The 25,132-nt window shown below is 38.1% G+C and overlaps 1 protein-coding gene and 1 pseudogene across 3 annotated transcripts in view; both read right to left on the bottom strand.

The window, feature by feature from the left end:
• Positions 1-25,132, bottom strand: part of CSMD3 (CUB and Sushi multiple domains 3) — a 1,306,760-nt gene that overhangs the window by 224,772 nt on the left and 1,056,856 nt on the right. The gene's annotated exons all lie outside the window — the stretch shown is intronic.
• LOC142448476 (S-adenosylmethionine decarboxylase proenzyme pseudogene) lies at positions 14,491-23,871 on the bottom strand (annotated as a pseudogene).

Raw genomic sequence — 25,132 nt, 5'->3', positions numbered from 1 at the left:
TAATTAACCCATATTTATGTCACCTGCCCATGCCAGATAGCAGGTAAAACATCAGCTGATACTATGTGAACTATATAGCAGACACCAAAGTTAAAAACCTTGGCCTTCAAAATAGAAAAAGAGCTGCAAAACTTTATTCATCGTGATCTCATTCCCAAGGTCAAATTTCTCAGATGTACTGGAGTCATATCCAGGTTCCAGAATTCTTATAAACCTTGGATCTATGATGCAATAACTTAAAATATTTTTTGTTAAGCAATCATTTTTCACAGCAGTTGGTAGAGTGCTTACTAAGACAAAACAATAGATGGGGCACATTTTTAAACTTGGGCCTTTTCAAGATAACTTAAAATATGATTTATGACTCACATCTCAGAATTGTGCCTGATATATTGTGCACCAAAAACAATGTGCACTTTTGTTCTCTATCTTTTTTCCTATTTTGTTGTCACTGTTAATTGGTAAATATGCTGCATTTTCCATCTCTTAAACACTCTGTATTTAAAAATAAATCTATTGGTGCATATGTGCAAGCATAATGAATTTCTTACATATGAAAAGAAGAAAAGCATTATAATACAATTAAATTTATCAGTCATGTTAATGGTTCCTGACTACCAAGGGGATAATTAATGATTGGTAAGACAGGGCATGTTTTCTCAACCAGTTTTGAATCTAGTGCAGTGGTTATCAAATGCTGTGTGTTTGAGAGTTATCTTGGATGCTAGTGAAATTTGTGCAGGAACCCATTCCAGAGAACCTTGAACACAAGAACAAAACATTATTTAAAGAAGTGGTCACTTTAATGTTGAAAGAACAGCCTAAGAGATCGACATTTTTAAAGAAAAACTGTCCTGATGACTACATAGCTGTTGCTCACTTTGAGAAATAGATTTAATAAAAAATGCATATAGTGAATTGTGACCTACCATACATTAAAATATACAGGAGAAGGAAAATAATAAGGAGAAACATTTTTTGTCTTCTTAATTAAATTTATGTATTTCTGCCGGCATTTCTCAATAATGAAGAGAGTTATTAGGACAAATACATGAGTCTATAGAAAAAGGTCCCCCTCTATTTTCCATGTGTAGAAGTATTTATAGGAGTACACAATATACCCCACATTACTGACAAGAATAAACTATTTCCAGCACAGAAGCAGGTTTTATCCTGCTAAAGAATTTTCTGAGAGTAAGTTACATTTTATTGGGTTTCCATTGGCACATATCACCTCTGTTTGAATTGGTATTCTGTTGAAAACTTGATCTTTCTAGATTCTATCTAGATGTTTTATGCTTGTTCAAATTTAGTGTACTACAACTGTGGTATTTTAATATAGTATGGACACTGAAATCAGTATATTAATTAAATAACAATGTGCTGTGAATCCACACCAAGCAGAGTCTTGTGGCAATCGAATACGTGTAAATATGTCAGTGTGAGTAGTCAACTGCAGAGGCTCAGTGGCAAATCCTCATCATTTTGTATCTAGTTTTTATCTGATGTGGACTTTACACCTGGATGAATGACAAGCTCTTATTGGAGCCCTGCTAGAGTCTGATTAAGTTAGGTTCTGGCTATACTGTAATGAAATTCACTGGATTTGTGTAAGATTTAATACCTGAAACCAAAAGGGATATGAAGAGTTATATCAACACGAGAATGTTAGAAAGGAATAGCTTTTGGACTAAAATCAATAGTTGAAAGCAGTTGGAGCATCACTAGATTTAATTATTTCCAACATGTTCCGTGAATTCATCAATGTATTTCATGCCAGCTAGAAAATACATTCTGATAATCTTAATTCATTTTAAGTGTCCCATATAATAAAAGAAAAACAGTAGTTTGGTGCAAATATATATATGAAGTGTGTCTCTGTTCTGTGAATATCTTCTTAGGAAAACACAATGCAGACAACTTGGATCAGAATCCTCTTTGCCCACAGCTTTTGGCATGACAGCAGGCTTAGTGCGTGCTCACTGAATACATGAACAAAAGTATCCTGGCCTCAGGACAAGAGCCAATGACGCATCAGTCAAACATCAGCATTGACCAAATCATATTTTCTTCTCTTTGGAGTCTTTTGAGGGCTATCGATGTAGCTCTCTATACAGAGCTCAATTTTATCATTGATGTAATTTGACTATGGGAAGCTTTTATCATGAGATAAAAGGTTTTAATGAGATCAAAGCATCCCACCCCTCCCCTTTTCTTCATGGCCTAATAGTCCTAGTCAATTATCTTCAGATTTTTTTAATTGAAATCAATTCCTATCAAAATGTCATAGTAGTATTATTAGGACCAAAGAATAATTTATGCAATTTCATCTAGAAGATTCTCTATAGTTCACAGATACTTTTAAGTACATACTTCAAAAATCTCTCATTTTTCCACTCTTTTTTCCCACGTTACTTAGAAGAATGGGAATTCCATGACACTTCCCTGGGTTCATGCTTACCTCGTGCATAGATTAAGAGGTAGCTGTGCAAACAGAACAAGGGGAGACTCAGTGGAATAAAATTAGGAATGGGGTGCTTTTATGCTCTCACCACACATATTCACTGCATATGCTGGCTTATATGAAGAATGTGGCATCAGGATTGGAGGATTGCTTATTAACAACCAAGGAAATGAAGATGACATAACTTTGCTTGCTAAAAATGAGGAGGCCTTGAGGCTTCTGCTGACGAAGATCAAGGCTTGTAGCCTTCAGTGTGGATGACAACGCCACATAAGAGACACCAAAATCTTCACAATGGGACCAGTATGTGACATCGTGAAAAAGAGAGGGAAGATTGAAGTTGTCGAGGATTTTGGCTTACCTAGATTTGCTATCAATGCTCATGGAAGCAGCAGTCAAGAGATCAAAGGACACATTGCATTAGGTAAATCTCTTGTCCAAGCCTCTTTTAGAGTATGGAAGATCAAGGATGCGTCTTTAAGGCCTAAAGAGAGCCTAACCCAAGCCATGGTATTCTCCCTTCCATCATAAGCATAGGAAAGTTGAACATTGAGTAAGAAAGCCTGTAAAAGGACAGGCACATCTGAATTGTGGTGCTGGAGAAGAATACTGACAGTGTCATGCACTGCTCACAGGACACACCGATCTGGGTTGGAAGAAGTAAGGCCAGAATTCCCCTTAGAGGCAAGGAGGGCAAGACTTTGTCTTACATACTTTGGACATGCTGTCAGGAAAGCCAAGTCCCTGGAGACAGATGTCATGCTTGGTAAGTTGGAGGGTAAAGAGAGAAGACCTTCGATGAGCTGGACAGACACAGTGTGAGATAGTTAAGGTTTATTGTGCCAGCCTGGTCGGTAAACACATGTGGGATTAACTGAAGGACTGAAAGATAAGTGGCTCAGTGAGCCTCGTCTTTCTAGTTCTCAGGTCTCTTCCTCTCTGATGTTTGGATCTGTGTGCAGCTGCTTAAGCCAGTACCCTGTTTCAGCTGGCAAGGCTCACGTCCTGCTAGACATCCCTGAGGAGAAGGCTCATGGACCAACCCTGATGCAGCCCTTGGTGCTGAAGCAGCCGTGTGGAGAGACTTGCTACCACTGAAATGCTTACATGGTCACTGATTTGGCTTTCCTCCTGCAGTTGGCATCATTGCGTGTGTTCTGAGATGGAGGAGGACTTTGTAGATCAGTGTCGGACAAATGGACTAATGTTAGACTTATGTGCTTGGACAGCACTGGGTTGGGATACTTTCTTAATGTACATTTATCCTTTACGTAAAACTCTCTTGTATATAAATATGATTTTCTATGGATTTGTTTCTCTAGTCTACCTGGACTAGCACACAGTGGTGGCATCCATGGACTCAGGCATAGGCACAGTGGTGAGGATGGCATAGGACCCTGCAGGGTTTCGTTCTGTTGTGCATAGGGTCACTTTGAGTGGGAGCCGGCACGGTCCCTCACAATGACAACATAGTCTCAGTTACTGAGACTACACAAAGTCAACTGGATGTCCCCATTCCCATAACTTCTCCAACCTTGCCAACAAAATTAGCCAGACCAGAATCTCTCATATGCTTCGTGCATCTATCCCTTTATTTCAGTGTGCATTGAAATCCACCAAAGCATTTATCGAGGCAAGGAAATAAAAAGACAAGGGGGAATTGTGACTCACGGAAGGAGTCTCAGACCAACTTTTGATTTCATTTATGAAAAGGGCTGATCAGTGAGTCAGAGCTTCTTGAAGATAGATTTTTATCTTTGAATACAAAATCTAATCCATTATAGATTGTTTGTTGCTGTTAGGTCCCATTGGATAGGTGCTGCCTCAAAACAATACGATGCAAAATAGAACAAAAGGTTGCCAGCCTGAACCATTCTCACAAGAGTACTAGGTTTGAACCAATCAGCTGTGTGTCCATCCCTCTCACTAAGAGTCTACCTCTTTTTTAACCAAGCACCATGTCCTTTATCCAGTGATTGACTCCCCTGATACATGGGACAACATATTGTGATTTTAATTTATAAAGAGAACCCGGAGTATATTTCTTTCCAGATAGAATGGTCATTCTAATGCTGAAGACATGAACATGGTATTTTCTGTAACTTCTACAAAGATGTCTCTATGTTGAACTTCAATAAGATTACCGTCTTTTCCTTCCAACTTTACTAACAAGAAGGAGGCAAATATCTGTATTTCAGTGATTAAATCAAGGTCCCTCAGGTCTCATACAAATCTCCATTTACAGGATGCAGTCAGCAGTCCTAACTTCAGCATTTCTTAAATATATGTATATAGATAGATTTATAGTTATAGTTGTTATAGTTATATAACTCTGTTCTTGGATTTTGTATTTGAAATCTAATAAACAGTTAATTGTAGAAAGGGAAAAAAGAATGAGGAAAATTTAAACTGTCAAACATAAAAAGATATTTCCTTTCTGAAATGCTACCATATACAGCAAAAATAATCCCCAATTTTCTGTACACAGTGTTAAAAAGACAAGTATGTGTATAGAACGTATATTATTCAGTTCAGTATATTTAGTGTTCAACCACACAGGGTCATAAAGGATCAGTTGAAATTTTAATAAATGAGTAAAATTATTATAACCCTGGATGCAGGCTATCTAATCATGTATCCATTGACTTTTACACTTCCAGTGAACTTTCTAATACATTTTCTGAGTCTTATCCAAAGGAAGCACAAAATGCTTTGGAAGGGCACATAGATTCCAGTCCTGACATTGTCAGACATTGTCTTATGTTCTGGCTATGTTGCCATTCATTGAACCCTCTTGTCTCAATTTTCTAACACGTTAATTGTGATAATCATACTTTCTCTGTTTGCTTCCCAGGTGTTGCCATGGTAAAATGAGATTCTTTATCTGTAAGCACTCTGAAAGCTCCAGTGCAGGTGAACATGATTTTAAAGCAATAATTCTATGTTGGAGAATGGGTGCAATCATCTCAATAATGAGAGCATAAAGGTAAACAATGTATGGGACTGTTTTAGATGCCAAGTTTTAAGCATATTCATTCATTTACTCATGTATTTGAGTAACATTCAAGAAAGTAAGAAGTGAAGTAGAAAGAACATAGATTTCAATTACATCCTCTGCTTCCTCCTCATCATTATCAATACTCGAAGATAAGGCATAGTTTGGTGCTTAGTTCTGAGGACCATAGGAAGAATATTTCTTACCACCTCTGTGTCCATATGAAAGTGGGTGTTATACATATTTATCTTACATATATCCTTTTCCTTTTCTTTTAGCTCTGTTTCTTTTTCCTTGAAGCTGAAATATGAGGTATTCTTCAGTTTTGATTTCCCCCTTTGCACTTTTAGTTGTTGAGGACGACAGAGGACCATTTAGCTAGTGACTGCAATCCCTAGACTGTCCACGGCCTACTGGGACTTCTGTTCCCACTCACAGAATAAAGACAGACGTGGTGTGCACAATATCTGCATTTCATCATTGAAAGGAATTATAGAAAACTGTGACACACACATGTATATGCATATTCATGCTCACCATAGGGTTGTTAATCATAGTAAGATGCTTAAAACAGATTAAGTGACCATCAGCAGGTGAATGGATAAACAAATCATGGTCCTTAACCCCAAACAGAAAAGTATGTAAGGTTAAAGAATCAGAGTGGGTCCCTGCAGCATCCCACCGCATGGATGAACCGGAGTACATGATAGTGAGTTCAATAGGTCAAACACAAATGCCAAATATAGTAAGAGACCACTAATATAAAGGTTTATACAAAAGGTTCATATAGAGTAAGAAATAGTCTTTCACCTTCACCAGGGATAAGAGGGATGGGGGAAAGAAGATGATTAATCAAATAGAGGACATAGACTAACTTAGGTTACAAGGAAGGCAATAAAGAATGAGGGGAAGAAGCACAGCACAGCTAAAGCAAACGAAGACCCTGGGAGGCTGACATCAAGTCGGTTCTGACTCACAGGGACCCCGTGCACAGAGGAAAGACTACCTGCTCTTGCACCGTCTCCATCGTGGTCCCCAAGATGGAGTCCATTGTTGCAGCCTCTCATTGAGGGCATTACTCTTTTTCACTGCCCTGCTACATCACTAGGCATAATGTCCTCCTCTAGGGATGGTTCCTCCTGACAACATGTCCGAAGCAGGTAAGACTAAGTCTTGGGAGTCAAAGGCAAAATGCTATGCAATACTTAATCTGGCAATAATTATACCAACAAATACTAATTTATGAATGGATACATAAGTAGATATGTAAACTAAGCTGCTGTGAGATGGTGCATGTACCTACATAGGTATAGAAGATAATATGTCTACATATTTAATTATATGTGCTGTAAATATATCCAGGCATATAATAAAACTTAGAGGGTGCAATGTTATACAAACGTCTTGGCCATAACCAAATAGCCCAAGGGCCTGAATCACAGGGTTTGGGAATTTAAGGCCACAGTCACTGTCAACAGCTGGGTCAATTGGCATAAAGAGTTCATAAAGACATTGCCCATCCTTCTGCTTTGGTGAGAAGCCACCACAGTTTAAGTCTTGTGTGGCCAGCTACGATACAGCGCTGTCTTCCCATCTAGGGAAAAGGAGAGCAGAAAAAAACAGGGATTCCACAGATAATTTCCCAAAGCCTAATAGGCAGCAGGAAGCATAGCCTTCACGGTAGAGCTACAGAGTGCCTGGCTATCACTCTTGACAACTCCGGCCAGAATCCCAAAAGAAGGTCCTGAATCAAATGGGTGAACAATGTCAAACAAAATTCAAAACCATAAAAATCTCAGACTACTCATCTACTAGAAACTCATGCGACTCTTAGAACCTTTTCAAACCAGGAAATGGCCCATTCCCAGAGATCACTTCTTAGCCAAATCACAGAGACGGCCAATGAATGGTGAACAATAACTCCAATCCACCCCTCAGGAAAATCCAGAATATGACATTCAAGGCACAGAATTTGCCCCAATACCATGTTTACATGGCAAGAATGGGCAGGAAAAATGGGCAAATGGAAAAAAGAAACCTTGGAAGAAGTCAGATCACTCTTACTGTGAGGGGATTGCAACCATGTTATACAACTATTATACAAAAGCAGAGCTGTGGTACAAAAGTCAACTTCTCTTTCACCAAGCACCTGTGTTTTGAGAACCCCATGAAACATTCAGGGGAAAGGAAGGCTGTCTGCTCCCATTGAGATTTACAGCTTCAGAAAGGCAGGGGGCTATGAGAAATCAAACGTTCTACTGTCTCTTACAGAGTCAAAGGAACTCTAAGTCACTTGGTTTGGTTTAATGATGTATTAATTTGTGTATATAGTAATTATATGACTTCTTTGGTTGGTCTTTTTTTTCCCATCATTACTTCCTACCAATATTTATTGACTGTCCATCTGGTGCTAGACATGTAGATCTGGATTTAATAGATTATTTATGCAAATTGCTTAGCATACTGTTGGGAAAACCAAACAAATAAAATTTGTTCTTCCTTAACTGAATACCAGGGTTTCTGGATGAAGGGAAAATAATATCCAACAAAACTGATAATAAAACAAGTGCTCTATAATCTAATTCTGCATATTAATTCAGTCAATATTTTCAATGAAAATACGCTGCAAAGGAATAAATTAAAAGAGAGGTCAGGAGTATTGTCAGTTGGTTATTGACTGCTAACTGCATGGGTCCATGCTTCAAACCCACTCGCTGCTCTCGGGAGTAGGTGAAGTTGTCTGCTCCTATGAAGATTTACAGCCTCACAAACCCTGACTAGAGTCTCTGGGAGTTGGAACTGACTCCATGGCAGTGGGCTTTCTGGTTTATAGTTTATGCTGTATAAGATTAGACAACATATCTGGTTTCAGCAAGGACTCTTCTCTTCGGTAGTTAGCAAATTGTATATAGACCAGAAAAATGATAATTTATAATAGTGTTTTCCTCTTGAGTCAACTAAAATCAAGATCAAGAGGCTTTTTATAGAACACATTGCATAAAGTATTAGGGACAGAGTTTCAATGCAGAAAGTCAAAAGGAACAGCTCGTAGTCTTTAGCTGCTGTAGGATCCTATGTATACTGACTACACGGTACTTTCTGACCATATGCCAAGAAACTTAGTTTTTAATTTATTTGAACAATCATGAATCTTTCAGAAAGGCAACAAAAATATTTTTAGAGGTCGTAATGACTCTATGAGATCGGCCCATTAATAAGAACATCAAGAACCCAAAACATGATTTCCTAACTCACACTCACTGGTGACCAGCCAATTCCGACTCACAGCGATGCTACAGGACAACAGAAAACTAACTGCTCCGTAGAGTTTCTGAGGCTGAAAATATTCCTGGAGACTGACTGTCTCATCTGTCTTCCAGGAAGCAAAAGCTAGTTTTAAACTTCCAAACTTCTGGTTGGCAGCCCGATGCTTACCCCAATGTCCCAACAGAACCGCTATGTCAGGGACCCTGAAATTCCAGTGAACAGCTGAGCATGATTCATTGGTCATAATTCAACAAATACAATTAAGAATCTGAAAAAAGCAGGCCTGGGCTTATATAATATTTTTAAAAATTTAATTCAATAAGTACATAACTATTTATTTTAAAAATTGTAATTATCAAGACTTTTAATTGATTTCATATAGTTCCAATTTTTTCAAAGTGTTTCAAATAATTTAAAATTAAAACCACTGAGAACACTTTAAGATATATTTCCCTACTTAATTTTTATGCCATTATATGTATAGTTATATATTCAATTTTTCCTGGGGAAAGGCTATAAATGTCTGATTTAAATGTCTCATAAAAGCCTGTTTAGTCGAAAAACTTTTATTGTGTGCTCTGGTATTACTTTAATCTCACTATTAATGCAAAGGACATTTAGAAAGAAAAACTACTATTAAACTCCCATTAAACCCTAATAAAATTTGAAAATTTTCCTTTAAAATAAAAAAAAGAATTGGGTTCTAAATTTCAATCACGTCCTCTATTCCTAAAATAAGGGACATGCCCCTCTGATAAGAGGGTGCCCACTCATGTAAATCTCATAAAAGACCTCACATTAGGAATATTTCCCCCTACTCATCAAAATGAAATCGTTTGATGGGGCCCGGATATCACAGAAAATAACATCTGGGGTCTTAAAGGCTTGTTTCCAAACAAACAGCCATCTAAGTGGGATGTCAATCAATTCCACATGGAAGAGGCACACCAGCACACCAACATCAGTCACTGAAAAATTGTAAATCATATAATCCAAAGTCAAAGGGGGGAATAGTATCAGAGCCCAAAAAGTGAGAGTCTGGTTTGTGGAAAGCTACGGATGACACTGGGAGCCCAAGATACATTTGTAGGATCTACACAGGAAATCCACCTGGGTTGATTTCCTTCTATTCATAGTAGAGGAGTCGCAGGAAAGTGTTATTACATGGGGTGCCTTAGAAAGATGACGATGGCAGGTCAAAAGGGTAAACCTGACGTGAATGGTCACAGCTTTGTCACATTTGTTCAAACCATGATGCACATTCCGCCTGATCCAGTTTTCACCATTTTCTTTTGTTTGTTTGATTGTTGTTTCATATTGAGCTTGTGTTATGGCAAAGGGAGTTGAATTTCTGTTATACGCTTTTCAGTATAGGACACCCAGGATGGATGAACCCATAGGGACAGCAAGTAGAATCAGGGTTTCCTGAGGGCACAGTGGCGGGAGGTGGTGAGGGGCGGACGTATAAAAGGGAGCTGATGTCGAGGAGTCCAGGGAGGTAAAGAATGGTGTGAAATTGATTGTATTAAGGATTGTACAATATTACTTGAAGTGACTGAACTATGGAATGATATGTTATCTGTATTAACTCACGGTAAAATAGTTAACAACAACAACAAAAAGATACAACTACAAGTTATCATAAAGATGTTTTCACAATTGGGTTGACTTTTTAATTCAGAAATTGGGGAAATTTTGTCACAGTTGAGGGAATTTCCACTCTTTCATCGTTTTTGTACACTTTGAGTCTTTTACAATACACTTCTCTAGAACAAATTCATAATTGACATACTTTAAAATGCCATAAAGTAATTTATTGCCAGAAGTTTTCATGGGCTAGTGGAGGCATTTTATTCTCAATATCTAGAATTAAAAGATCATACTTCTGTCCACCTGGGAACTGGACATGATCCTGGTCTCTGTTTTGATAGCATCTTGTTATGACACTCGCTTGGACAAGTTCTTAGCGCTCATTGATTTCCTTCATCATAATGAAGGCACTTGGTGGTCTTTCTCCATTATGTCTATGTTCTCCATTCATGAAGGACTAGTGTTGCCCTTCAGATTTCTTCTAATCAAATAATGAAGGAGAGTGTGGTGAAGCAATAGCTGTTAGTTCAATTGTTACTCATTAGATATTTCATTATTTTAATAGAAAATATGGTGATAATTTTACAAGTTTTTTTATTGACATCAGTATTTTTTAAGAAATAAAACATTACTAGTAAATAAGAAAATCTCCTCAATTGAGCCTTAGATTAAACTAAAATGTTCCATTGGTTTGTTTTATGGTTCTTTGAAGTGTTTCATTTTAAAAAAAATTGTAGAAAAACTCTAATATTTAAAGGAAAAAGAGAGAGCAGAATTATGTATTAAAACTCATGGATCCCTTATTCAGTTTCAATAATAATTAACACATGAGATTTTATTTTATCTCTAACCATGTCCATTTGATGTGACAAACATGATATCTAAAGGATTGAAGTCCCTTTAATAACCTGCATCAACCTGTTGCCATTAATTCAAGTCTGATTCTTAGCAACCCCAGAAGGACAGGTGAATAGCACTCCATATGGTTTCAGAGGCTGTACGTCTTTACAGAAGTAGACTGCCACACCTTTCTCTTCTCGCGCAACTTGAGTTTGGCCCATCAATCTTGTAGTTAGCAGCTCAGTACTTTAAACACTATGTGCCCAGCATTCCTTAAGTACTTAAGGAGACCTTGCCTGACTCTGCCTAGCTCCTGAGATGAGATGAGAGAATGTGTTCAGGTTGGAATGAAGATATTCAATAACGAACTTTCTACAAAGTGAACTGAATATCCCTTGACAACAAACTTTTATTTGTTTATTTTATCTTTTGTTTTTCTATGACTGTGACATAACGTTGCTGAAAGTGAGGAGGACTCAAAACACTTGCTAATGAAGATCAAAGAGTTTAGCCTTTAGTATAGATTAACATTAACTGTAATGCAAAGCAAAATTCTCGATTGAAGTTGTCATGAATTTTGTCTTTCTTAGATCCACAATCAATGCTCATGGAAGCAGCAGTCAATAGATCAAGTGACTCATTGCAATGCTTAAATTATATGCACAAGATTTGAAATGTTGAGAAGCAAAGGGGTCACTTTGAGGACTACAGTGTGCCTTTTCCAAGCCAGGGCATTTTCATTTGCATCCTATGCACATGAAAGTGGGATATTGAATAAGGACGACTGAAGAAGAATGGATACATTTGAAATGTACTGCTGAAGAAGAACCTTGGACTGCCAAAAGAACAAACAAGTTGTCTTAGAAGAATGCTCCCCAGAGGCAAGGATGGCTCGACTTCATCTTAAGTACTTGACGTGTTATCTGGAGTGACCAGTCCCGGGAGGAGGACAGCATGTTTAAAAAGGGGGAAGGCTCTGGACGAGATGAATTGACACAATGGCTTAAACAATGGTTTAATGCTTCCTTGGGTGTCACAGCACTAAGCTGTATCCAGGAATTGGAACCGACTCGTTGGCACCGAACAACAACTTGGAAACTAACTCATCAGACAACCATATTATGTGGTAGTCAGCCACTATACATGTAAATATATAAAGCCATCCTAAAAGAAAACACACCAGTTCTTGAAGATAACTTGAAAGAAATCATAAATTTAGAAGTGAAGAATTAAAATGGTAGAATCACTTCCATAAATTAACTATTTATAGTAAACACTGCATCATAGTACCCTCTTCTACCTACCACTTTAAGATTAAATGACAAAGCCATTGAAATAGACCTCAGGTAGAATAAAATCAAAAGCTCAATTCATGCATGCAGTTACTTAAGAGAAGGACTGAAGAAGAACTGAGGCACTTTAATTATGTTGTGGGCAAAGGATATTGAACATAACACAGACTGCCAAAAGAACAAACAAATCTGTGTTAGAATAAATACAACCAGAATGCTTGCAATCAAGGTTGGCGAGATTCTGTTTCACAGATTTTGAACATGTGGAGGGACCCATGCCCGGATAAAGACATCATACTTGGTAAAGTGGTTTTCAAATGCTATTGAGTCCGTTCAGATTCATTCTGATCCTAGATGTCACATGAAGAAACACTGCCAGGTCCTGAGAAACCCTCACAATTGTTCTCAGGTTTCTTTTGTTGCACATGAGTGCAGCCCCTGTGCCAACCCATGGTAAAGGTGAGGGTCAGAGGGAAAAAAAAGATGCTCTATAACAGGGATTGGCTTTGGTTGATTGCAACAGTGAGTTCAAGCTTAGAGAGGCTGCGAGTAAGGTGCTTGGTTAGGGAGTGCTTGTTCTAGTATACACAGAATCACTCTTAGGTGAAACAGCCTGATGACTTTTAACAACAATCCATTTCTGGATGAGTTGAGAACGTTTGCTACAGTAAGGACAACCCTTCCTTTTGAAACAACATAGTTCTGAGGCAATACTTTCTTGGGATGCGGTCACATCTGCCTCCTTGTCTTTTATTCCTATGCCTGCTGTCACATGATAGCCTATGGCACTGCCTTGCCATTAAGCTTCTGTGAAATTCTCTCTCCACCTGTATTCTTTCACTTATTAGCTTTAGAAAACTTTCCAGAAATTAACTCTTTTTGTCAACCTTGAAAAGAATCTTGTTTTCTAGTGGCCTTTATAGTTCTTGACTGGGGGAAAAAATAGCTTTTGTTTTTAAGCTTTTGAATTGTCTTCCTACTCTCATTTGAATATTAGAAAAGAGGAAATCCCATTCAAATCTCCACCCAAATTGTCCTAGATTCTCTACTTCCCTTACATAAAAAGGAAAGTCTTAGAGGACTTATAACTTTCTGCTAGTTACAAGCATGGTATATTTTCTCTCTCAATCTGAATAGCAAGTTCAATAGGAAATTCAATCAGCATTTGTTATGTTTAACAACAATAACAATTATTTTGCATGCTGCAACTAATTCATTTTCACTTGAGTAGGAAACTTTAGCTAAAGCCTTAATGACTGAGTAGGAAACTTTAGCTAAAGCCTTAATGACTGAGTAGGAAACTTTAGCTAAAGCCTTAATGACTCAGAGACATTAATAATCTTTTACTCAAAAGATTCATTGAAATCACAGAAGAATGACCTGTTTATATACATTTCTCCATGGTGCATTTTGGTTTTTCACTAAAAAAAAGAAACAACAAGACGTTTTATCTCTTAGAGGTTTTTAAATATTCAATCGCATTATTTGCAAGTAATGATACATTGTGGGATTCCATTCACTGTTCATACATTTCCCTCACATAATATGATATATCTTTTTTTTCTCAAGAGGACTGGACTCATGGAAGAAAAACTTTAATTGCTGTTACACAAAAAAAATCTGCATGAAGTGGAAATTGGTTTCCGTAGCATTCATTCAGAGAGAGTGTGTTCTAGAAACTGGAGGTAACTGAGTGTACCCTTTTGGCAGCAATTGAATAGAAGAGTCCCAGATGGTTTGGCTGAGGCCAATGCCTAATGAGGACAAAAGCCTTGTCCGTGGGGAATTTGGGGTGACACCCGGAGAAAGGTTATCTGTGCACAAACCAAATTGGATTGTTGTCAGAGTGTTGTAAAGTGTCCTACAGTAAAAGGAATTTTCTACATGCCCTTCAATTTCACAGCAATAGTGGCATAGAATCCCTAACACAGGAGAGCATTCATGCAAGGTATCTAACTCCTTGATCTACTAATATTAGCATACAATTCAAAGTGATGACACTGTGATTACATCTGGGGCTTTCTGCAACTACATCGTGCTGGCTATGGAAAGCAGGGCCCGGGATCAGTATCTAGAAAGCAGCCACCAAGCTTCTTCCTTGTGTGTTCTCTTTTTGCAGTTTTCTTCATGTTTCTTAATACATTCTGTTGCTGTGGCTGCTTCTTAGCAAAACTGGAAAAAACAAAGTTGCCATCATTGAACATAGCACTCTGGCAACCAAGACGTTTAAAACCTCCCATCTCCTGGCAGGAAGAAAGCACATTTAGAATTCTGACTTACAAACAGGGTGGTCACACATTTTCCTGACTGGAAGACTCCCACCTCTTGCCTGATCAGGTCATCCAGGAGGTCTGATTTAAGTTTGTTTCAAAGGCAGCATAAGGCAATTCTGGTTCTGGAGTGACGTGAATAGTCCAATAAATTCCATCCGGTTTCATTGCGTTCATTGAATATCCGCAAGGATTGAACAGGGTAGCATCAATGACAGAACCTGGGATCAGGTCACGAATTCCAGCTCACGAGTGGCATGCGCTGCAGGAGCACCGTCTTTCTTGGAGAACTGGTCCATAACTGCTCACACATTGGAATGTCCAGGGTTTGATCCAGCTGGCTGATGACTCGGCTCTGGGAAATCAGAGTATCTACGTACCAACAGCCAGCATTCACACGTCCCATACAATACGCTGCTCCCCTTGGGAAAATTGCATCAGGAAATTCTATTTCTCCCTGAAAATTCCGGTGTGGGTCCCCTTCGTGAGAAGGCTCCCTGACATGCTTACGAGAATAAAAGAGGCTTTGAGTGGAGGCACACGCACTGTCGTCCCTAACTAGTTTCAACAGGGGGACCAGCGCTTTCAGGACGAGGGTGGCGCCACATGTCTTCCAAAGGAATCGTCTCTGGGAGAGGAACAAGCGAATTTCCCTGAGCACCTACATAGCTTCCTGCCTGTCAGTTTTGTCACCCTCATCATTGAACCTTGCACATCCTTCAGCCTGCTCCACTCGGATCTCGGGATGGTGCGAACATCCCCAGGCCCTTGGTTTGCTGCGTCGGTTGCTGCCGGGAGACCCAACCCTGCAGCTTCTGTCACTGTGGGAACAGGCAACAACCACGGAAAACTGAATCAGTTACATCTCAGTTACATCAGATCATTCCAGCTGTGGTTAGCATCCAAGGTTAGCATCCAACATTTAGGCCACTATGGGTCTCCTTTCTAAAAGGCATAATTTTAAAATCTACTTTCCAATCTTACTAGAAATATGGCTTTATATAAATTTCCGAATCTCTTTAGGCTCAGATTCTTCATCTGTAGATGAAATAGTCTTATAGTGTATTTGGAGAATTAAATGGCACTTTCCATGTTAAATGGTAATATATAAAGACCCTGAAAAAAGTAAATACAGTAAAAGCATAAACAATGGTAATTTATATTGTTATTGAACAGAAATGATCAAGTTTGCATTTCCCATACTCTTGAGAGAAAGTCTTCAAGAATTTATACAGGAAAAGGAAATAGAGGAAAGAACTAGGAGGCAAAAGACATTTATAAAGGTATAAATGTAGGCATGTATATATGTAAATATATAATGATTGGGATGTAGGTCTGTGTACATATGGTTTATATGTTGAGTACCAAGGTAGTAGATGGACATTGGACCTCTACTCATGTCCTCCCTCAATACAAGAACACTTGGTTCTAATAACCTGGCATTCTGTGATGCACACCTTCCCAACAAGACCACTGAGATCAAAATGAGTGCGTAGGCAAGTGTGGTAAAGAAAGTTGATGCCTATCAAAGCCAGCTTGAATCACCAGAATCTGGATGTGTCAAAGTGGAACATTTTCTTTGTGGGAAGGCAAGGTGGTTCTGCTGCTATGTATAGGGTTTCCTGGGACGAATCCTTCCCTCTTGGAAAGAAATCATTCTTGGCAGTCCGGCCAGAATGCTCCTTAGAAGAAAAGAGAGCGAGACTTGATCTCACATGCTTTGGATGCGTACTCTAAAGAGACCAGCACTGGAAACGGACAGCATGCTTGGTAAAACAAAAGATCAGAGGGAAAGAAGCCTTTGGGTAGATGGACTCAGGGCAGCCGCAATGAGCTCAAACCCAGTAACGACTGTGAAGGTGACCCAGGATCTGGAAGTGGTTCTTGTTACTGTACACAGTGTTGCTATGGGCGAGAACTGACTGACCAGATCTTGAAACCAGCAAATAGTAAGAAAGACAATCCAAACAAGTTGATATGGTGGCGCATATCTAGTATAAGCTATTTTTTTAGTCAGCAAATAAAGATTGTACAGTTTCAAATAACAACCTAAAACAGTAATGTAAAATGATATAAAACATATTCTTATATATTGAAAACTCCACAAACTGCAATGCGATAGAAAAAACCAAAGCAATCAAAAAAGCCCACTGCCACCAACTCCTGACTCACAGAAACCCCATATCAAGTTACTGAGACTGTTCATCTTTAGTGACGCAGACAACCTCATTGTTCTCCTGGTGAGCAGTTGGTGGCTTTGAACTGCCAAACTTGCGATTAACCGAAAATGACTCCAAAATATTGTAGAAAATGAAAGCCAAAAAACAATCACTTTTTCTTTAAGCGAGTATATATAATCTACAACAGAGACTTATGTTTTAGGTTTTCATGGTTTGAGATGGGAACACTATTTTTAGCTGTTTTATATTTTAATTCTGTATTACAAAGCAATTTTCAAGTGTTTGTTTCCTAGGAAGAGGTCTAATAAAGGAAAGAAGGCACAGCTTTATTATAATGAATTGCATGGCATATATGGCCGATAACATTTCCTGTAAATTAACAAATTTTCATCTACCATATACACTCAAGTATAAGTCAACCCGAATATCTGCCTTGGGATCTAATTTTACTACAAAAACTGCATTAAAATGTGTTGAAAAACTCAGCTTATACACAAGTATATGTGGTAATTTATTAACAGTATCTCGAAAGTTTGACTGGAATCTTGGTCCCTCAAGACCTGTACAACCTGTGGATCAGAAAGAGCAACGCTGAAGAATGAAGGTGACAACTTCATTGAGGTACAGGATTCCCATGAGGTTACATCTGAATGGCTCCCTTGTGAACATTTTCATTGTAAGACAAGCTTTTGAATTTGCATCTCACTGACTTGCAGCTTCTACCTAAATGGCATGGTTCCGGCAATTTCTGGCACTTTGGGTAAGATTATAAAATGCTTAAATGTTTCTGGAAAACATTCAGAATATGTATCAAGAGTCTCAGAAAAGTTAATGCCTTCTGACCTGGTAATTTTGCTTCATTAAATCTAGTCTGGAAACTAATCAGATATGCAGCCAAATCTTTATATATAAAGATGTTTATCCCCATGATATTTGTAAAGGCCCAAACTAGTGGAGTGTGGAAGGGAGAAACCAGAAAGCCCAGCAGTATACAAAGAGTTAAATAAGCTTTGTATGGCACGGTACTAGTATGGGATGGGATAAATATTGTGCACATATTAAATTCCACGATGTTGAAGAATATTTACTAACATAAGAAAATACTTGAAAAATAACTTTTAAAATTCTGGAAAGGAGCAGCAATAGTCTCTGTTTTCTATTTCATCAAAATCAGTTAGAAAATGCTACATAGAAAAGAGCTTAAATAAATAAAATAGTTTTTAAATACATTTTAAAAATATATTGCAGGTGCAGATTTCAATGATGTTTATATTTTATTGTAAATATATTCACTATTTAGATGTATTTTTTATACTGAGCTTAGAATAATTTATTGTCCTGGTTAGATACTTATTTTTCCCAAGGCATCTGCTCATTTGGCCTACATTTCTGTCACTGAACCAGTGAATGAAATCCTCCCCAGCTGTGAGTTATGGTCTGTTTATATACAATCTGCCAGATCACACTACAATAAAGTCTGCAAGATTCCTTCAGAGAAGAAAATGAGGTCATATAGGCTAACCTAGACTTCCAATGTTATACAATGTATAATTCCTAGCAAACGACAAATTTGGCCTCCAATTTTAAACATATAGCATAGATCAAAAATAAGCCATAGTTGAATGTTTTTGAAACTGAACTTTATTTTCTGAGCTATATTGGTCATTGCTTCATTCTGCATTTTAGTTATATTATTGTATGGGAAAATTAAAATGTATACTGTACCAATATATAGTAGGTCCTCTAATCATTCAGTGCTAGGTTCCTGAAAAGATGACTATTTCTAATTGAAGAATATACAAGGAAATGTGGGGGGGGGGACTTTTCTAAAGTATGGTTTACAACATTCCTTAAAATCTATGCATACAGAGTACAAAGAAAAAGAATAACCCAAAAATGATACCTGGTTTTGTGGGGTACTAATTTAATGAATATAAATACCTCCTCCTTTTGTTTTATTTTTAACCAAAAGTGTAAGATGTTCAAGCGTGTAAGTGAGCTAGTGAGTGGTTAGGACATCTTTCTGGCAGCCTTAACCCTGCCGGAGGAATGTAACCATGTCTTACATATGGACGGAGTGTCTGGTGATTATTTAGGACATCTGTTGCTTATAAAAATAACACATTTCCCCCTTTAATTGCCTGCTTGAGTGCTCAAACAATTAACCTATGCACATCCAACATGTTTCTATCTTATACCAGGAAAGAGCTGCTCTGGACAGAGTTAGCGCATTGGTTCAAGAATTAATGCCTTTGACTGGAAGGGGACATTTAATCAATTGAATCAAATATACGTATTGACTTGACAGAATAGTGTGAAAATCACACCTTCTACTCAGTGCAGCAAAAAGAGGGGGCTTTCTACTTGCATACAGAGTCTTAGTCTCAGAAACTCACTCACAGGGGCAGTCTTCCTCTGTTCTACAGAGTCACTATGAGTTGGCATCGCAGGGAGGTTGAGTTTTGAGTTTGACTCAGTTAATGTACAACATAGATCAATCCAAATGAATTATTTTGTATTCCTTAAATTTGCTTTTTAATGACCACTCTTTTATATCTTATAAAATGGTGGCCTATAACTTTTCTGTAAATTATAAAATTACACAAGTACAAGAGAGCACTGGTAGTGTAGTGGTTAAAAATATTCAACTACTTGGTATACATCTATCTCTTATCTTTTAAAATATCATTTAGGAAGTATAAAAACATTTTAAAATGCAATTAAGGAAAAATAAAATCCAGCAGAGGTGATGTTACTAATCTATAAATGAAAATTTGCTAACCTCTTTCTATATGCCAGGCATTGCCAAATTCTCCCAAGATTCTTGATTTTCATGAGAAGGCATAAAAACTGGGACAACTGTTTCTTTAGATGAAGAAATTGAGTAAGCAATCTGATCAAAATCACCAGAAAACAAATGGCACAATTGGGATCATTCTCCAGAGGAGCTGGGAGAAATGGAGCCCATGAATGAAGAGGGAGACTCCAGTCCCACTCACAGGGACCCTACAGGACAGGGTACAACTGCCTTTAGGGTTGTTGAGACTGTAACTCTTTGTGGGTATAGAAAGAAAGTCCCTCCTTTTGCCCAAGGAAGGGCTGGTGGTTCTGAACTGCTAGTCTTGAGGAGAGCATCCCGACTCTTAACCACTCTGCCACCGAGTCTGCTGAATCAATAAGTACGTAAAGCATCGTGAAAGTCCTTCCCAGAGATACATTTCCACTTCAGTGCCCTCAGCATGGAGACATGGAAACTGAGAGGGAGTACAAACTGCTCGAGTAAAGATCAGTTTCAAGGACTCAAGAAAGACATCTTTATACACATTTTAAGATCAGAACTCAGAGTTTAAGTGGATCGATAATTTGTCCAACATCACACAGAAGCTGTTTCCATGGAAAAAGGAATCCATGGCAAAACCTCCATCAACTTTGGTAACACGAAGTGGAATTCAAAGAGAATGAGGTCATAGATTTTTCTTAGATTTCTTTTTGTCTAATTCATTTTTAAAGTGCTGAAAAATGATCAACTGATCTTCCAAGTTTAAGCAAAAATGTAAACAATCTACTCATTGAGAATCTAATTCTATTTATCAGACCTCTTCCAGTATCAATGCCTGAAATTATTTTGAAGAAAATTCCAGATACTCTAACATTTTCTACTTAAGGATCAGACAAAAATTTCAAGCAGAAAGCATGTAGAAAGATTATGTTTTAAATGTAATGGAAGGAAAAATGAGCAGCAGAGAGCTGGAAGAAAGTGCCTAATTGATGCTGCCATTTTACGTAGGAACTATCTGTGAATGGTGACTTTACTTCTCAAACAGGAGATCCTCAGGGGAAAAAATAGGGTAGAAATCAGCAAAAATTAAAGGAGACAAGGGGTTGAGACTTAGAGAAACTTAGCAACTGGCTGTGGAGGGCAATCTCCGGACAGAGAAACTGCGGCACTCATCAGATTGACCATCTCAAGTGCAGTCAGTCTTGAGCAGAGATAAATGGTTATATAAAATACTATTAATGAAACATGGAAGCACTTCCCCTGGGAACAAATAGTCTAGTATTTTAAGGATCTAAATGGAACCAAGTACTTATTCCATACTTAAAATTATATCTAAAATAGCATTTCCAACATATTATCTTACTTTGAATTAATGAATGGAAATAAAATATTAAAATGTTTATAACTAACCTTGACATGGAGCCTTATGATGCAAACCCTGTGCAATGAGTAATGCATATTTCTTATTTTGTGCTCACAACTATCGAGTAATGTAGGGTAGGACACGTACACTCAATGCTGCTGCAAAGATGAGATCATGTCTCTGAGAAAATAAGTGACTGTCCGGAAAGCACACCCCTCGGGAAGAACCTATCAAGAACACTCTGGCTCATGTAGCTCAAAGTAGGTCTTTGAGCCAGTTTATTCCAGTTTGAATCCCTGAAGAGAATTTGCATTTCCACCCAGACATATTGAATCAGATTCTTTGTTTTAACAAGTTGTCTAAGAAACATCAAGGAGCCTGAGTGTCTCAATGTTACTGGCTGGGCTGCTAAGCACGAGGTTGGTGGTTCATACTCACCAGCTGCTCTTCCTGAGAAAGATGTCGCTTAATGCTCTGCTAAAGAGATACAGTCCTAGAAACCCTCGAAGGGTCATTGGTGTGGCAGAATCAACTTGATGGCCATTGGTTATAAGACTCACCTGGGAATCTTCACAAAAATGTAGATTTGGATGCAGTATATCTGGGATGCGAATGCAAATTTGGTTTTGAACTAGAATAAACCAGTTAGAATACTGCTACAAAGGCCCTGTGTAGCAAGACAACAACTTGTTGTAGATTGTAATGAAGCTATAAATACATAATTTCACATAAATTAGGAAAAATGCTTAAAACTCAATTAAAAGAAAATCACTAAAGAACATATACAAATATGAATTTAGGGGTCAATAGAGATTAAAATAGATTTGAAATGACAAATCAGAAGTGCTCCTAAGAAATTATAACTGAAACTAAAAATCATATGTTCTATTATAAAAATAGTATCCATGACTCAAAATAGTATTTTTTATATATTTAATAATGGTTTCCCCCATTCAGAATCTTATACTTTGAATCTCTCTTCCAGTTCAGCTGTAATCAAAAAAATCAAACTCACTGCCATAGTGTTACCTCTGATTCACTGCAAACCTGCAGGGGGTTAAAACTGCTGCTGTGGAGTTCTAATGCTATACGTCTTTCTGGTAGTTTAAAAGAACACTCATATTTCTCCCAGAGTGGCTGGTAGGTTCAAACTCCTGACCTTGCAGTTAGTGATCTAATGCAAAACCCATATGCCACCAGGGCTCCTTAGTCTACCTTCCCTAAATTAGAGGCTGAATGGCAGAGCAGAACAGAAATAACAGTCAAATTTATGTTCTTTGAACTTTAACTTGAGGCCTGGGTATTAAAACTAGAAATGTTTGCAAATATGCTTGGCTAATCAAGTGAGGTTTTTCATCAACCTGATTCTCTTGATTCTTTTGTTGTACATAAGAGATGTTTCCCTACTTTGTGAAGGACTGATGGCGAGCATATGAACTGGTCACTGGTGTCCCCAAGGGAAGAGCCTTCACATCATTCTCTCCAATTCACACTCCAGGGCATATGTTGGAGAGGGGGGTTTGGCACCTAGGCTCTTGAAAGTAATACAGATAAATATTTAGACTTCACATAATCCAACACATCCAGGCATTTAGACACAAGTAAGAGGAACGGGGCCATGTGGTACCTTATGGGCAAGAGAAGGAGGATGGAGTAGTAAATCCTGGGCCTATAATTTCAAATAAAAATTATCTCAAAGAAAGCTTGAGGTGCAAACATTTAATCTTCATCCGGTACTCAACCCCTTCGGCCCCTGCAGTTTCCTGTGGTATTGGAGCATCTCAACATTATCTATGACTCAGGCACTTGAGACACTCTCATCTATCAATCTATCAATTTTTATCAGTTTTTCTTCTCTTAAGAACCCAGCATAAGACACGCTTTAAAAAGGATTAAAGTGAATAAACCAAAATATATTTTAAACTTTTAAAAACCAGAATTATAGCTGCTTCTTTGGATATTCTCACCCCTTACTTCCCTTTATTCACTAATACTTTCAATAGGCAAAGAATACTTTATTGGATTATAAAAACAACAACAACAGAAATTGCCCAAAATACATACAAATGTTTCTCATAGCTTTAGTAGTTTGATATAAATTTTAGATAAGAAAATCAAACTCCCTTCTTGATGTTCTTTACCTTCAATTAACTTCTCTTCTATAATTAGATAAGTAATTATATTGATTTTTACAAAAAGCTAACTTAATCAACAGCATGAAGACGCTCAGTAAATGGCCAGAAGTGGTTAACTTGCCAGCACCTCACTATTCTCTTACAATAAATTGGTAAATTGGCTTTGTGATTTATAAGTCAGTCTCCTCTAGGTTTGGCGAGTGAAAATCAATATTAGTCAATGCCCTGAAGCTTGATGACTCTGTAAGCCAAGTGACAACATTGAATTTCTGAAACTGCGAAGCTGACACTTGGTCTCTGGATTTGCCTCTTGAAACGAGACATGAGGATGAGCTTTGGCAGAAGTCTCCTTGACTCTAGGACATAATGTACCCCTTTGCACTCAACTGCCTACTTCTATCGCTCTCTCTCAAAACCATGAATTACTCTAAAACACTGATCATGTATCTTAGTCATTGTTGGCATCTCCAGCAATGTCTGTTTTTTCTCCCTTTTCATTGCCTAAGTCCCTCCTTCATCTCTCACCTGTGTCTTTCTCAAAGATGCCCTTTCACTGCCATCAAGAACTGACCCAAGATGACCACTAGTCCTGGCCCTGTAGGTTTCAACCAACTCATTTATTTCAATAGGATAGTACGCATTCCAGTATGGAGAGCATACATTCCAGTCTCCTATTCCTTCTGCACTTTTCAGCATACTTTGATCTTTACCAATGGACGCAATTTAAATGATGTATCTTAGCTATTTCTTGCATAGTCGCCTATATTTTCCCATCTAATAGCCAAATGTTTTATTATAATCACATGTCTGTGTTTGGGAGTATTTCACCCGTTCTATTTTCACAGTGGCTTTCAAGGTATTTGAACAATTGTAGGCAGGAGTCAATTAGACGATATTCAACTGGGTGTTTTAGTTGCTTGGAGCAAGGTTTGGAGGCAGGGTGGAGTGACTAGAAACCTGTGATTTATGAAGAAGCCTTGGGCAGTGCTTATTGCCAACAGTTTGGGAAATTTCCAAAATCCTAGCAATGAAATAATGGTGACACTCTCTACCAAGTAAACATCGTACCTGGTTTCTGTAACTCAGCTAGAACACATCCCATATAACAAAAATGGGGTATACCTGTTTCATTGGGTATCAGGTAACCTCACCTTAGACAATGTCTATGTAAAGCAGAGCTGGAATTCAACAAGAATTTGTATTACTGAGTTAAGTAGTGTATAGCTTGCACTCTATATCCTGGTCTTGGTAATTTTCCTGTTTCAATCAAATTAGTTGCTGGCTAGTTCTTCCTCAGCCAGATTTTTTTTAAAGGCGGGGGAGTATAGTTCCTTTCAGAAACCTGCACCATAACTATTCCCCGTGACCCAAGTTTTTGATTGGCGGAACCATCCTTCTGCATCTGGCAAACCATACCCATTCTCTGACATTCAAATTGAAGAGCCCTGGCGATGGAATAGTTACGCACTGTGCTGCTCGCCACAAGTTCGGCAGCTGTAAACCAGCAGACGCTCTGCTAGGGACTCCCATAAAGATCTGCAGCTTGATGGCAATGAGCTTGAGATGTTGAATTTGACTACTCAGGCCAGCCACTATCTTGACTCAGGCCAGGCACTACTGCAAGAAGTCAGCAAATGTTTCTGATACTGGTACCCCCTTTTCTCAAAAACAGTGACCAGTCAAGCATAGGTGTTCCTCTTTCTCCCCCTCATTAAAGCATCTGTTCTTCGGTCTCCTTCTCTTGAAGAAGTTCCTTCTTGAAGAGTTCAGTTTCTTTCTTTCTTGAAGAGTTCAGTTTCTTTCTTTCTTGAAGAGTTCAGTTTCTTTCTTTCTTGAAGAGTTCAGTTTCTTTCTTTCTTGAAGAGTTCAGTTTCTTTCTTTCTTGAAGAGTTCAGTTTCTTTCTTTCTTGAAGAGTTCAGTTTCTTTCTTTCTTGAAGAGTTCAGTTTCTTTCTTTC

The sequence above is a fragment of the Tenrec ecaudatus genome, chromosome 5, assembly GCF_050624435.1.
Source record: "Tenrec ecaudatus isolate mTenEca1 chromosome 5, mTenEca1.hap1, whole genome shotgun sequence".
Taxonomy (NCBI): domain Eukaryota; kingdom Metazoa; phylum Chordata; class Mammalia; order Afrosoricida; family Tenrecidae; genus Tenrec; species Tenrec ecaudatus.
The sequence above is the reverse complement of the archived record's forward strand: the minus strand, read 5'-3'. Positions and strand labels throughout refer to the sequence as shown.